The following is a 16,757-nucleotide window of genomic DNA, read 5'->3' as shown; positions in this document are numbered from 1 at the left end:
ATGCAACGTCATTTCATCAGTCACTGTCAGCTGTGGAGTGAACAAGGTGGCTAATCAAAGGGCGGTTTCCATGCTGCAACCAAGTCAGCTGAGCTTCACCCTGTGGAATCAGGGCTCCTACCTTCCCTGGTGAAAAAGTTCACTTGCACAGATTCCATGCGGACTAGATTGTCCACATTCGCTGCTCACAACTTTTACCATGATCAGTCAATCATCAAGAAATTCAAGATAACATCATAAACTCACTGATACACATTACTACACTAAATTTGACATTTTAAATTCCCTTCCTTTATGTTATATGTGTGTGAATGCTTTGCATATATGTGTTTTTAGGCACACCACATGGATGCAGTGATCACAGAGGATAAAGAGAGCATTGGATTTTCTAGAACTGAAATTAAGTACAATGTGAGCTACAATATGGGCCTGAGAATTGAACCTGGGTTGTTTGGAAGAGCAGCATGCTCTTAACCATGGAGCCATATCTCCTGCCCTAAACTTGACTTTTTTAAGAAAAAAAAATATTTTCAATTGTTTTCAACTTTTTTCAATGCTTAACAACACCAACATAAAAGCAGAAAATTCATAACATTGTCAAGATGAAGAGAAAATGGGAGGAAAGATGAAGAAAAGTGGTTTCTTATCTAGAGATGGTAAATATTCTGGTACTTAATGCTGAGTTTTGTCCTTAAAAAAGATGCACTGTATGAATTCTCAATGAATTAATGCAAATTTCATATTGTTTTTAAAGAAGTATGTTGTAATTGAGCAGCAGGGAGTGCAGACTTTACCAGAGCTCACCTTGCAATCTTCCCAGTTTTCCTGTAACCACATTTCCCATTTATTTTTCTCAAGGACTCTTTTCTTTGGAGGCAAGGTGAATCCCCCTTGTCTGGAGAGTAACCATTCTTCAGAGGGTCCTAAAACAAAATCACAATGTAAAACCTCAGAAGAAGGTAGGAGAGCTCGATTGACATCTTTGCCTCGTTGTTCTTTGTAAAGTGTTTGAGCCTTTAGTCTCTATCTGGATGGGAAACAACATGACTTAGTCATTCTGTTTCCATCTGGTGTTTGTGACCTACCCCATTACCGTGCCTAATCCAGGGAGGAGGAAGCTGGATTGCTTGACCCATCACAAGACTTCACTGCATTTCCCACTTTCAAGTATCGCCAGAAATGTTTTTCTTAAACTTTGCTCAATGGACTTTCTCTCATACAGCTCACTTCTGCAGCTACAGGTTTTCTGTCACTGATTGAACCTCAGGATGCAGAAGCCATGGTAGAAGGTCAACTGGGAGGCTAGACTCCTGATTTGTACATATGACTATGACACACATTTAAGCCCCTGACCCTGTTCTCTTTGTTCCTCCTCCCCCTGAAGAAGCTGTATCAAATGGCTTATCATCTAAATACCTCTATCACATGATAAATTACATGAGAAGTAGCAAAGAATTTTATTTTTTCATCTATTAATTTTAATTTCCAATAGGTTTTACAGGAAAGAGAGCATGGTTAACAGGAAAAAAAGACAGTAATAGATTATTTAAACTTATATGTATGGACCATTGCCAATATATATGTATATATTAATATATATGGGGAATACATATATTATCAATGTCTCAAATAGTAGATATGTATATATTTATACAGGTGTATATGTCATACATATATATCACACAAACACATATATGCATCACCAATGGCCCATGTTTCTAAACATAATTGAGAGTAAAATTTTACCTTTATGAACTGAGTTTGAATCAGTGGTAGAATAATTGTCTGAAATATGGAAGACCCTGGTTTTGATTCTCAGTAACCACACACACACACACACATACACACACACACACACTCATGTACAAACACACACAAATTCACTTGTAGATTCCTTTTAAATTTTGAAGTAGTGTGTAACTAGCAAAAATGATAGATAAACTATAACTGCCACTTTATTAGAGCACCCTAAATTCTGAGCATTGGTTTTAAAATTCAAATATAATTTGATGCTTTTTTCTGTAACTGCTAAAAAGTAAAATGAGTTATTTTAATTAATGGAGGAAAGATCAGCATGTAGAATTAGCTTATAGGCCTATGCAAATAGGCCTGTCTAGCACACAAAAATGAGGAGCAGCACTAAAATATCTAAACTTGATATAATCTGTGAAGAAGAGTGTGAAATCAATCATTCCTGATTTTCTCTTTTTTATGTCTCAATTCAGTGAGTTCTTTATCTGATCAGGTTTCACCATGAGATTCTATCTCTTCTTTTTCAAATGTCTGGCTACTCATATCTTCCCATTAAGCTCAAACTGCTTTCTCAGGGATCTCTTTTTAAGTTGCCATCAAGCCTTCAAGCAAAATTTACTACAGAGCATGCACACGCAAAGCGTGGCAGACATGTCTTATTGCCCGACCCACAAACCCTGTCTTGTCAACAGAGCTGCCCAAATATTATGCTTATATGTATTTCCAATGGAATTCTCTACTATTCTCTAATTTTCTCCTCCAAATAAGATTTATTCTCAATTCTCAAAGTTAGGAAAAGAGTGTTCTGCTTCTGATCTTGAGGTTGGTGGAAAGGAACCCCATGACTCATGATAATGGATTTTCAGGTACTGACCTGAAGTTCTTTGCATATAAAAATACAAGAAAGGTCAGAAGCAAGGGCCTAAAGTGAGCTGAGTTTGGATAGAAAACATATTTGCTTGGCATTCATAATTATTTTTAAGGCATTTATTTCTTAAAAAATGGCCAGAATATGTTTCATATTTCCACAATCTGCTGTACTGTTTACTAAGCTACCCAGAGCAAAGCTAGTTCTTGTGTCATCCAGAACCATTAAAGCAACTCGGTTGTTCTTGGAGAATCCTGTGGAAGAAGGGGAGGAAGGACTGAAGGGACCAGAGGAGTCAAGGACACCACAACAAAACCTACAGAGTCAAATAACCTGGACCCATAGAGACCATACTGCCAAGCAGAGAGTATGAATGGGACAAATCTAGGCCACTTGCACATAAGTAACAGTTGTGCAGCTTGGTCTTCATATGGGACTCCTAACGCAGGAGCAGGGGCTGTCTCTGATTACATTGCCTGCCTGTGGATCCCTTTCCCCTAACTGGGATGCCTTCTTTAGCCTCAATAATTTTACTGTGCCTTGATATGCCAAGGATGGTTGATATCCATGAGAGGACTTCTCTTTTCTGAGGAGAATGGAAAGAGGGGGGAAAAGGGGTATGAGAGAAGGGGAGGGAAGAGGGAGGAACTGGAAGGATTGGAGAGTGGAAAACTGGTTGGGATGCAAAGTAAATAACTTAATACAAAAAACAGACAAAAACAAAATATAAAACCAATTCTGTAGTGAGCTTTCAAGTGCCTGCCAGCTCTTACATGTTGTTTTTGTATGTGTTCTTCCTGTGCCCTTTTTGCTCATGTCTGTACCTCTATTTTTCTGAAGTTCATGGCTCCATGTTTTTCAAAGATGAAGAACACATAAAAAGGAACATTAGAAGCACCACAGGCCAACACTGCTGTGGTGGCATGTTTATTTAAACTAGGATTTTCAACCTGTGAATTGCAACTCCTTCGGTGGTGGAATGATTTTCACATGGGTCACCTAACAGTTTCAGAAAACACAGATATTTACAGGATCATTCATAACAGTAGCAAAACTACAGCTGTGAAGTAGCTACAACAATAGTATCATGGTTGCAGCTCACCAGACCATGAGGAACTGTATTAAAGAGTTGCAGTATTAGGAAGGTTGAAAACCACTAGTCTAGACAAGAAGTAATGGTTCCATTTGTGAAGGATTTATGGACACAATAAGAGAAAGAGCCCAGTGTTTCATTATTTTGACACAAGCATTAGTCTTCTTTGCTAGAGGGAGGAATAGGTCAAGGTGTCATCTGAGTTCATTTCTGTTATAACAAACTCTACTCTGGTAGCCCAGGAAATCGTTTGATCCCGAGTGTGGAAGGATCAACACACTAACAAATAAAATAGTTTTGGGTAGGAAATAGTCTTCATCAGGGAAGGTGACCGGAACTAAAATCCATAGCGTACAAAGCTTGAAAAATCCATATCACTGACCTTAGATACCGTTAAATAGTATTGTCTTGAAACCCCTCCAATTCTGGTAATGCTTGCTGTGTCCTAAACACCTCAGAGTTCTTAAGCTCTGCCCTATACTGTTTGCTTGAGTGCTATTGATTTTCTGGCCTTTTAATTATTTCTCTTTGCAGTAGATTCCAAAGATTTCTTTGATATTGAAGGCCAAAGGTCATTTCCTCTGTAAGAAGTTACATTAAATTGAAATGATTTTTTTTCTCCTATTGAGTTAGTAATTGAAGATATATCTTAGCAGCTAAGATTATAGAACAAGAATCTGACAGCCTAGGGATGCTAGCTCTTGCTGGCTATCTCTCAACTCATTCTTTGTCCCTTCACTGGATTTATAGTTAGAAATGGCAGTCAAAAGAATCACTTTGCTGGGAGATTTTCAATAGGAATAAATCTATCCGATAGAAGGATTCTGCTAACAATTGGCTTGTTTGCTTCATTTAATTGGGTGAAGCTAACTCAGTCTTGATCCAGCAATCAAAGTCTCAGGAAACTGCTGTTTATCACATACCAGATAACCTTGCTTTCCTTCCCTCTTAGGGGAACAGACAATTGGGACAGCTGAGACCAACTAAAATTGTTTTGATAAGTGGTTCAGGATCTAATCTCAAAGGAGGATAATTCTTATCAGTGTGCTCTTGAAAGCATTTGCTTTTCATCTAGCAAAACAAACCTGAATCAAATTAAGGCCACTGTAGAATGAGCATCTATTTTCTCTACAGTCTAAGGTGATGGGATTTTTGTCCAGTGTTTTCCTTCCCCGAGGTAATGCTCTGTTTCTTTTATGACTAGTCACTTAGGAGAGATTGGGTTCTGTTAATGATCTAAGGAAGGGAAATGTCCCTTTATCTCAGAAGAGCAATGGTGTGCGCTGCATGAATGGTCACTGTTGTCATGGAGTGGGATTGGATTTGCTGATTGATGACTTCAGCACTTGACCCGGCCCTTTAAATCATGGAAGGAGGGAGCAGGTGGACTGTCAGTGCAGGTGTTCACTTTCATCCTCTCTCTCTCTCTCAGGTTTACTACTGTTCTCACGTCTTACTGTTTCTTCAGTTCTATGGTTCTCACCACATCTCAGCCCTCTGCTCAGAATACAGCTTCTATTTTTTTTTTTTTACTCTTCTCTCATTCATTACATCCATACCACAGTTTCCCTCTCTCTCTCACTCCGATCTTCCCACCTCACCCCTTTCCCCCAGGTACACCTCTCCTTCTCCCCTCGGAAAAGAGCAGGCCTGTCAAGGGCATCAACCAAACAAGTTAATATAAGACTGTGCATGCGCCATCACATCAAGGCTGGACGGAGCAGCCCAGTAGGAGGAAAATGTTCCCACAAGTAGGCAAAAGCATCAGAGAAGGCCCTCACTCCCACAGTTAGGATTTCCACAAGAGCCCCAAGCTAATTGTCCATAAGGTACATGCTGAGGACAGAGGTCAGATCCACACAGGTTCCTCTTCTCTCAAGCTCCCATAAGTCCCTGTCAGTTGTAGAATACAGATTCTTTTTGCATCACTGCAGCAGGTAAAATTGTCACTCATTCCCCTCGACCGGAAATGTGCTTATGTGCACAACACACACACACGCACACACACCAATGTCCTTCCTTCATTTACTGCCTCACTGTCTATCAGATGTCTCTTCTCAAGACATCTCACAGCAAGGCCTTCAGATAGTCTCCAGCAGAACTTGCTGCCATCTCTTACCAAGTGCAGGCAGGTTCCGGAAGTCCACCCCACAGGAACTGTATCACCTTGCGGTGTAAGTGAGGCAGGAATGCAAAATTTCCCATAATGCACTTGAATATCCAAGCTGACTCCTGTTCATCTCACCCAGAGTCATGGCCCCCTCTCCAGTACAGTGGCAAACTGTATATACTTATAGTATATATATACTATGTATACTCATCGCATGCTCTCTGTATCTTCTGACTTCCCTCCTTCCTAATTTTCTAAAATTTCTCTATCTTTCAAAAAGTACTCTACTGTTCCTAAGGCCTTGTCTAATTTATGTGCCATAATGTTATTTACTGGCATTTTAAAAAAATGAGTTAATTCATAGCTGCCTATATAGTTGATAGCACTAGAGTATGTGAACATGATTTGTACTAGGCTTAAGAAAATATTTAAGGCTTCCTTTGTTGGCTGAATTTGAGTGGAAGACATGGATTATGTGGGTAAAATAGTGATACTGTTAGAAATAGACAGGTTAACATCTCTAAGTATACTTTTTCAAAATCAGCCATTCAACTACATAATATACAGTGTTACTGAAATAATTTAAATGTAGATGAGAAACAGCCAAAATATGAGAAATTTCATAAAGACTAAAAGTTCAATGAAACAGGAATTGCATAGTATTGTTTTACTGACTTAAGCGGAACAAAGACATGAGGAACATATAATCCCTTTTATAGTTCTAATATACTAACAGCCAAGACCAGAGACCTGAGAAGTTGGGATTCTGATATCCAAGCATGGGAGAAGATGTGCCCTGCCCCAGAAGAGAGATACAGTTCATGTTTTCTCTGCCTTTTTTTTTTCTTCTATTATAGTCCTCAAACAACTGGATGGTCTCTGCCTGTTCTGGGTAAGGGTAATTATATTTTTTTACAAAGTCTACTAATTCAAATGGTATTCTTTCAACAGTATTCTCACAGGGAAAATCAGAAATAACACTTTTCCGTCTGTTTACACATCCTTAATCCAAGTATCATTCCAATTAAAATTATCATTGTCAGAGGGTGGTTGGGTACAAATAAATGAGAATTATGTTCACTTTCCTGGCTAGAATCACCCAGTCACTGAGTCCCAGAGAGAACTAAATGGTAGAGGGAAGATGAGTTCACTCTCACTCCTAGAGCTGGGGCCCATCAGTTCACAAACCCTTGCCTTTAACCTCTAGGCCTTGTATGAGAATTCTTCCAGGAGACTCCTGCTAAGAGAGTCACATTATCAGCTTTCCTGATTCCAAGGTCCTCAGACTCAGTCTCAAATCCACTACCAGCTTTCTTGGTTCTTTTACTTGTGGCCCTAGTTTGGGACATTGTAGCTTTCATAATCATGCTAATCAATTAGTATAATATCTTACAATTTTACTGATAAAATGTGTATGTAACTTAAATATATATAACTTTTAAAAGACTTGCTTTAGGTGATAGCATAAAGAATGCAATATACATACATACATACATACATACATACATACATACATACATACATACATACATAAATACATACATACTGTGGTAGTCTGAATGAGAATGGGCCCCATAGGTTTACATGTTTAAGTGTTTGGTCCCAGTTAGTGGAACTGTTTGGGATGGTGTGGGAAACAAAAGTTCTTCCTCAAGCTGTGTACAGCTGCTTGCCTGGAAAGATGCTTTGTTATAGAGTATTCAGCGAAAAACATATTTTTGCCCCATCCTTTACCTTGAAACAGAAATAAGCAGGAGGTTTTGCCAAGTTCCTTTAACTTGTCTGTGAGACCTTGGACCATGTCTGCCATACAGTAAAGTGTTCTTTGAAAACAAGTTTAATTGTTCCAAGAACCCTGTCCTTGTACCGATGTGAACTGTTTTGTTTTGTCTTTCAAAAGAAGCTGTAGAATAAACTTGGTGCTTTTCAGTATTGAGTGACAGCTCTCTCAAAACTATTCTAAGTTTTCTGTCTCTTTCTTTTACCCTGTAATTTCTCAATCCCCACTCTCTCCACCAAGTTAACTACTGCAGGTTCTGTCAGGAAGGATTAGGAGGTATGGCCTTGTTGGATATGTCACTAAGGATGGGCTTTAAAGTTTTAAAAAGTACACACCAGGCCCACTCTTTGCCCCTGCCAGCTCCTGCCTCAGGATAACCTCCAATTAAATGCTTTTTAAAAGAGTTGCCTTGGTCATGGTGTCTCTTTATAGCAATAGAACAATAGCATAGGCATGTGCACAAGCACACACACACACACACACACAATCTACTCAGAGAAAGAGCAAAAGGAACATTCCTTTTTTTTTTCTTATTTTTTACCTTTTCTTATTCTTGGGCAGTGTAGCTGACTTCCTCGAATGTCATGCTGTTCTATATTGTACCAAGTCAGGTATTTATAAGAATCTGGTGGAAGCTTAAAAGAAGAGAGAAAAGAAACATCATCTAATATATGTATACATATTATAATGTATTTAATTTCTTTCTTTGTGTCAAACATTCATTCAATTGAACTCCAGATGTCCTGTGATGGAAGTCACCTTAGTGCTTTTTACACTGTGCATCTTCATGCCCTGTGTCCCAGCAACCTACTTATGTTTGCTGATCAACGATAGAGTGAATAAACATACATATTCATATATGTATACATCATATGCATTTACATGTATAAAAGCATCAAGAATCTACTTTATGCAACTCTACTAAACACCTTTAATGTCTGTTTCCTAGCTCATGATGATTAACTGATTGTAGAACAGTTCTAATTCTAAGGTTGCTTCATTGAATGGACCCTTTTCACTATGCAACTCCCATAAATTGTTCCATGTGTATGAGGTCTGCCCTTGTGAAGTTACACAAAAGAATATCTCAGCCTGTGATTGCTACATTAAATATCTGATCGTGTTGGTTATCTTTTTAGGTTATTCAGTTCTCACACAGATGTAGGTTTATAAACTATTTGGCATCCTGATGGCCCTTCTAATGAAACCTTCCTATTTATTAACACTAACTTTAAATGTGTAGCTTTCATTGAATGAAGTATTTCAGACTTGGTCATCTTCCTCTTTTTGGTCAATAGAGCATTCAGCAGAACATGTGCTGAATCCATATCTGGAGCAAAATTACAGAGTACATCGTGCTGTTCTGGAAGACTAAGTTCCGTGTCCAGGACACAAGGTGTTTCACAACTACCTATAATTCTGGCTGTAGGGGATTACAGTGCCTCTGGATTATTGCAAAAATTGTGGGCTATCAGAATTCCTAGTATTGTTTATCTCTGATGACAGTTTCCAAAGTGAACATAAACAAATAAAATTTATATTACTGAAAAATACTGCGCTAAATATATACATATGCCATAGAGTCATTCTTCTTGTATCCTTGTTACACACATATACAACTGACCAGCTCAGATTAAGTGGCTTAACAAAATGCTATCAGAGTATTAAGAACAACTGCATTCATCTTACTGAGCCTCTCATAGAGCTGATATTTTGTGTAAGTATAAATTTGTGTAACTAATATAAAAATATTTCAACTTCCAGATAAGCTTATCTTTTAGGTGGCTAATATAATTTAAACATGAGCCTTTCCTGTCTAACTCAGAATTTTTAGTATGCTAATACATATGCGAGTCAACACTGTGAATTTTTTCCATGGGCTTAAAGTCAGAATGCCTTTCCTTCTTGGCCCAATACATGGAAGACCTGGAAAAAGGCAGTCACATATTAAATTAGGGAAGATGAGGCTTTAATCCATTAATCTTAAGGCTGGGAGAAGTCTCAGCATTTGAGAGAACTTCCTTCTCTTCTAGAAAATCTGAGTTCACTTTCCAGGATACAAGGTGTGAGTGTTTCACAACTGGCTATAACTCATGGCTCCAGGGGATTACAGTGTCTCTGGCTTCCACCAGCAACTGCCCACTCAAGAGAGACACAATCATACAAATAATTAAAAATGATGACAATAAAATTTTTAGATATGACCTTTTTGTTTCATTGCTTAGTCCCTTGATGACCTGGATTCTTTGAAATATAAACGACATATTCATTGTAAAAATAAAGTATCAACAAATACCTGAGTAGCAGATGCTACAGTGTTAAGAGTGCTATTGTAATTTGTTCAAATAGTCAGTGTTAGCTAATGAATTTTCTAGGACTTAAGTTACTTTTATGAACTGTCTTTAAAACAAGTAATAAACCTAGCTAGATCTTAGATTGCTAAACTGCAGCTATTAATTTCTTCTCAGTTGTATGGTTTAGATGTTTATATAAACTTTTTCCAAAATTTTATAAATTTTCAGAATATGTCTTCTCTTGCTTCTATTATGGAATTCTAAGTAGAAATTTTCTACATAGAAAAACCTTCTGCACGTTCAATTCCCTGGGGACATCACACCCCATTGCCTCTCTGTGCTTTTTTATGAGGGTAATAGTGGAAATAGAATTAAAACCTGCTCTTTTGCTTTTTTGACAGGCAAAAAACCTGGGGTGTGTCTTGATCACTGCTGGGCTAAGTTTTCAGTGTGGTATGGTATGCGATCACTTTTTCTCCACAGGATGAGAGTGATCATTCGTGCCTTGCCTTATGGATTTTTGCATTTTCAATTTTGATGGCTTATTTGACTTATCAAGACCCTCTTGCACTTTAGTTTTTTTTAATATATCCTTTATTTGTTTGTTTCTAGATAAACGTAACAATGGCTGTGTGCTTTGTTACATTCATTTACATAAATGAACAAGTATCATATGTATATCTATATACATACATACATACATACATACATACATGAGCACATGTTGGGTGACAAACTCCTCTCAGACATTGAGAATACAAAGTTAAATAAAATACAGTAAATGTGCTTGAAAGACTTACTTTCCATATTTGGAGAGCAGACATGTAAAAACTCATCTGAATCCTATGGGTTAAGTGTAACAATTGTAATGAAAGACAGAAAAGTAAAAACACTCCTGGTGCATGTCAAATATAAGGTCATATAAGTTAAAATCTAGTGAAAAAAAATATTTACCAAGGATGATATTCCAGAATCTGATCGTGGAGGACGTGCTCTGTTCCTTGAAAGAGCAGAATGGGTTTGAGACTCGCTGGGATCAGAGCAGTCTGATGTGATAGAGAGACAGGTCTCTTGGCTACTTGTGCTTTGATCTGAGGAGCTGAGGAAAAAGATGCATTTACAGTGTTTTTCTCTCTCTTTTGTTGTCTTAAAAATAAATACCTGTTTACAATAACAGCAAAGTAGAAGAGCTTACTTTCATTTAGAAAACAGGTAAATGACAGTCTAAGAGTTTATGAAAAGTTTTTAATAATTTATTATGGTCCTAAACATACATATTTCTGTTTCTATCTATTTACTTAAATTGCTCTCATCTCTCAAAACAGGGACATCTGCATGAACTACCTGTCTTATAGAAAGAAATAGGTTAGCACACTCCCAAGTTCGTAAAATGCCAAGAAGCTCGGGCCTGCCACTGGAGTCTCCTTCCCCAGGGAGCTGTGCAGGGGTGTGGCGCCTCACGAATGTGGGCTGTTCATGCTTCCTGGGATTCATCGCTGAAGTTGGTGGCAGACAAATCAAAGAGAAAATTTCTGAAAGCAGCTTCGATCACTTTGAAATCTTGCCCCGCTATTCCATTTGATTGTTTGGTCTCCTCTACATTCTTCCCTATTTCTAGGCTGAAATAGAAAGTTTTTTGCTTTCGTTGTTGTTGTTGTTGTTCTGTAGTGATTGCTTACTTTCCTCAGCAATGCCATCACTCTCTCTCAGTGTAAACGGTGCTGTATATAATTTAAGAATTAATAACTTAAAAACAGAACAAACACGATTTGTATTTAGAAGCTGTCCTTCTATTTTGAAACTTGTTTCTCTCCCAGTAGATTATATTTCAGGCTTTAAGAATCTATTAATATTGCCTCTTCATGCATGCTTTCTCAAATATTTTTATAAAGTCAGAAAGCATAGACTTATTTCTCACCCACTAAAATAGTTTCTGTCCTGTTCTACAAGCTCCCAGAGAGTACTTTCTTTTGGAAACAAGTTTACAAGCATTTGAAGAACAACCCTCCAGTGTTCACATTTCATAATTACCAATGTAACCAAATCCTGATGGCTATAAACACATTTCTAGCTAATAATCGCGAGGAAAAAAAATAGCAAAAAATAAAATAATGCCCATAGGGATTAACAGTGGATGCAAGTTTGACTTTTTAATTGAACGTTCTAAAAATAAGATGCTAGTACACAGAATGCTAGTGAACATGCATGGAGCTAATGGTTCTCAGCTCTAACGATGCTCATAAATGCGAGACGGAGTTAACAGAAAATCCTTGACCTTTCTCTTGGTTCTTCTTGTTGTTGTTGTTGTTGTAATTTTTTTTATTTTTTACAATGTATTCACTTTGTATTCTTTCTGTAGCCTGCTCCCTCATTTCTTCCCTATTCCACCTTCCTCATCTCTTCTCCCCTAAAATCTTTCTGTATTCCACAGAGAAATGGAGTTCTCCTCCCCTGCCATCTGAACCTACTTTATCAAGTCTCATCAAGACTGCCTGGATCCTCTTCCTCTGTGGCCTGGCTAGGTCACCCAACCTGGGAGAAGTGATCAAAGAGTAGGCAACCAGTTCATGACAGAGGCATGTTTATAGGGAACCCACAGGAAAGTGAGCTGGCTATTGGCTGCATTTGAGCAGGGGGTCTAGGTCCTCTTCATGCATGATCCTTGGTTGGTGCATCATTCCCTGCTGGACACCTGGATTCAGATTTTTTTTTTTAGGTTTGTTGGTTTCCTTGTGGAACTCCTGTCCTCTATGGGTCCCTCTGTCCCTGCCCTTCTTCCATAAGATTCCCTGTGCTCACAGTATGCAAACATGAGGCAGTGAAAACCGCCAAGTTTTTTCCTCTCTGCTCTGTACTTCAGGGAAATTATGCAAGTAAAAGAAGAACTTCATGATCAAGAAATGAGAGAGAAAGAGAGAAGCAGATGCTGAGACTGTCTCGTGGCTCTTAATCATGAAGTCTCTCTGGTGGTTCTTCATCATGAAGTTCTTTTACTTGTATAATTTCCCTGAAGCACAGAGCAGAGAGGAAAACACTTGGTTTTTATTGCCTCATGTGTGAGTGCATGAATGTGTGTGTGTGTGTGTGTGTGTGTGTGTGTGTGTGTGTGTGTGTGTTTTGGGGAAGGGGATGCAAAGTGAAAGTAAGTGCAGAAGTGAAATCTGTCCTATCACCTGAGCTTGTTTAATATGATAGTATACCTGAGTCACCCCAAAAATTCTACCAGGGAACTGCTACAGCTGATAAACACCTTCAGCAAAATGGCCGGATACAAAATTAACTCAAAAAAATAAATAAATAAATAATAAAAACAAAACAAAACAACAGCAACAAAAAATAGTAGCCCTCCTGTATACAAAAGACAAATGGGCTGAGAAAGAAATTAGGGAAAAAAACACCTTTCACAATAGCCACAAAGGACATAAAGTACCTTTGTGTAATTCTAACTAAGCAAGTCAAAGACTTGTATGGAAAACAAAACAAAAAAACAAAACAAAACAAAAAAAAAACTTCAAATCTTTGAAGAAAGAAATAAAAGAAGATATGAGAATATGGAAAGATCTCCCATGTTCATTGCTTGGCAGGATTAAAACAGTAAAAATGGCCATCTTACCAAAAGCAATCTTCAGATTCAATGCAACTCCTATCAAATTACCAACACAATTCATTTATTTGTTGTGCTGGGATCAAAGCCAGGGCGTTGCCATTGTGAAGCTCTCTCTTTACCTCTGAGCCACATCTGTAGCCCCACATTTTTTCTTATTTAAAATGGAACATTTTGTGGTATTATCCCGATAACAACAAGCCAATTATTAAGATGAGCAGATTGTGTTATATTGGTAATAATAGCAGGTCAGTACCCAATACCTCTCTTCTCTCTCCCAAGCCTTTCCACCTTCCTCTTCCCCTCTCTCCTGACTCGCCCTGGCTGCTGAAGGGTGCTAAGAAGATTCTGGGAAGAAGACTTTGACCATCTTGAGTGTGGCATCTCTGCATTTCTTCCCTCACACTCCTCTGTCACTCCTGGGCAGCACAGCAGTAAGCAGTGACCAGAAGTGGTGCCCCGGGACAATACTGTGATAAAACTTCCTGGAACTCTGAAAACTGTCAGGGATTTCACTTCCATCCAAATGCCGTGTGGAATTTTTCTTCATTCTGCTTTTTGTTTGCTTTCTGTTGTTGAGAAATCTCAATAAGACAGAAGGATTTTTGACCCTTTAAAGAAGAAAAAAAGCCTAAGACTCTTCAAGGTCATATGCTCCATAAAACTGCTCTCTCTGTTACTGTCTTAATGCACAATGCTGACGTCATCGTCGCAGGAGATGCGACTCCTAGTAATCAGTGGTGTGATCCAGACAAGGCACTGAGCAGCTAGTACCATCACTTCTTTATCTTCCGCATTCAGAAGCTAAAGCAGATGCTTCCTGGTGAAAAGGTTTGGCTGCCCTGGCTATGCAACGCTATTGCTGTTATTAATTGGCATAATATATATATATTTTACATTTTGGCATATTTATTTGTCTGTGTGAATACATGTGTGTGACGTGTGTGTGTGTGTGTGTGTGTGTGTGTGTGTGTGTGTCACAGTATATGTGAAGGTCAGAAGATAACCTGAGGAAGTCAGGCCTCACTTTCTACCCTGTGGGTTCCAGGGGTGGAATTCAGGTCATTAGCCTTGAAGGCAAGGACTTTTGTCTCCTGAGCCATCTTGCTGGCCATACTACTAATATAATGTTGGAGACAACATTCATGAATTCTTGCTATTTGCTAGGCACTGGATCAAAAGTTTTGCATGGATTCACACATTCAACTTTTCTACATTCTTAATATACAGCACTTTGGTTTTCAGTTTTGTCGGTGAGGAAATTGAAGCAGAAAGTGGGATCATTTGAAAAACAAATGTCCCCCATGAGCTCAAGCATTTAAACACTCCATTCCCAGTCGGTGACTCTGTTTGGGGAGGTTTGGGTGGTATAGCCTTGCTAGAGGGAATTTTTCCCGGGGGGAGGATGTAAGGACTTATAGTCTCTGATGCCTGCTTGAAGCTGAGGATGTGATCTTTAAGCTTCTATCCCAAGTCTCCATGCCTACCTGCTGCCATCCCTACCCCATAATAAACTCTTATCCCTCTGGTATCATAGTCCAAAGGAACACTTCCTTCTCTAAGTGTTGCCCAGTAGGATTCAAATGAGCTTCAAGTATCTGGTAAGTACTGCACTGCTCAAAGAATTATAAAGCTCTGTCATTAATAGGGTACACTTGATAAGGAAAATCATTATTATGGATTTCTCTTATTCTGAGTGTCCCACTTGGCCTTATATAAATAATCTCATCACTGACTATAACTTGCAAATCTGAACAGGTCCCATTCACTGCAAACAATAGTTAAACTTTCAGACATGGGGCTTATGAGAACAGCTTCTAGACAGCAGCAATCTGCCTATAAAACTCTTTCTTCACTCCCCTCACTTCCAAATAAACCAGACACATGCAGCTTACATGGTATATTATTTTGCTCATTTTTAATCTTTCTGCCAGCAATGAACAAACAGCTACCATAAATTACAAATCTAAACCCTTATAACAGAAGAATTAATATTATTGATGTCATGATATATAGCTGTCCTAGAGAGAGTTCCATGGCTGAAACTGCACAGCAGCCATCAGGCTTGATTTATAATATCTTTGAAAATAGGTGGCATTGTCTGAACTGGCCATCTCTTCTTGTTTTTTTAAACATATAGAATGACTAACAAGAAGTCATTAGGTGAATGCAGAAGGCAGGATGAAGAACAACAGTAAGAATTTATCAGCTCCTGAGCACCTTCCAGCAGAAGCCTGAGATGTCCTTTACAGTCATGAATTTATAAGCCTCATAACGTATCTGCTGCGGCGGGAGCTAGCTGTTTAATTAAAATGTCTATTTGGCAGTTGCATGACTTGCAAGGTGACTAAAGGAGGAAGAGGCAGGTAGCCCACTTCCCAGGGTGAAGCTGAGCTTCTTGACTGAAAGAAGAAACACTGGGCACTTATCAAGGCCAGGGAATTCTCTGTGGCATACAACATGATCAAATCAGCAGTCAGCACAAAACAATTTCCAAAACTTTCATTTCTATTTGTGGTTCTCCCATGGGGGCTTCCTATTTAGGGAGGGGAAAGAAAGTTCAATTTATTTTTCAATTAGCAAAGGGCACACTTCCCAAACCTTCAAGCTGCTCCTTCATCCTTAAAGTATATATATATTATAAATGTTATATATTATACATATACTTCATACTATATATTATAGTATACACACACACACACATATATATATATATAGAGAGAGAGAGAGAGTTGGGATGCCAAACCCAGTGAGATATTTGTTAACACCAGGCAATTCTGAGACATAACACAATTGTTTTTATGATAAATCATCACATTGGGATACATGGGATCAAATTCTGCTTCTTATTTAATACACTTTTCTTTTTTATTCTTAACTTAGTATTTCAGTCCTTTCTATGACTACATTTTATTTACTTGCACACCGGCACACTGGCAACTGTGCAATCAACGTGCTGGGGATGATCATGAAATAATAGTCAGAATTCTCAAAGGAGCTCTCATAAAATCCAGAAATAATCTGATATTTAGGAGCTGTTAATTTCTAAAATGACAAACGATATGTACTAGGTTTATTACTATTCTCAGAGAACTCTCTATTAAATTCTGAGGACTAAGCCCATAAATTGAGCATGGAATATTTTATTAACCAACTCTTCTGGAAAACTGTCTTTTAGAGACATTCTTAATTCTTTTAGTTAACCCAAAGCTTAGGATCACAACAGGCAAGTCTGAGATTGTTTAGATTGTTACTC

The sequence above is a fragment of the Psammomys obesus genome, unplaced genomic scaffold (assembly GCF_907164565.1).
Source record: "Psammomys obesus unplaced genomic scaffold, mPsaObe1.curated_primary_1811, whole genome shotgun sequence".
NCBI lineage: Eukaryota > Metazoa > Chordata > Mammalia > Rodentia > Muridae > Psammomys > Psammomys obesus.
Note: the sequence above shows the minus strand (reverse complement) of the source record.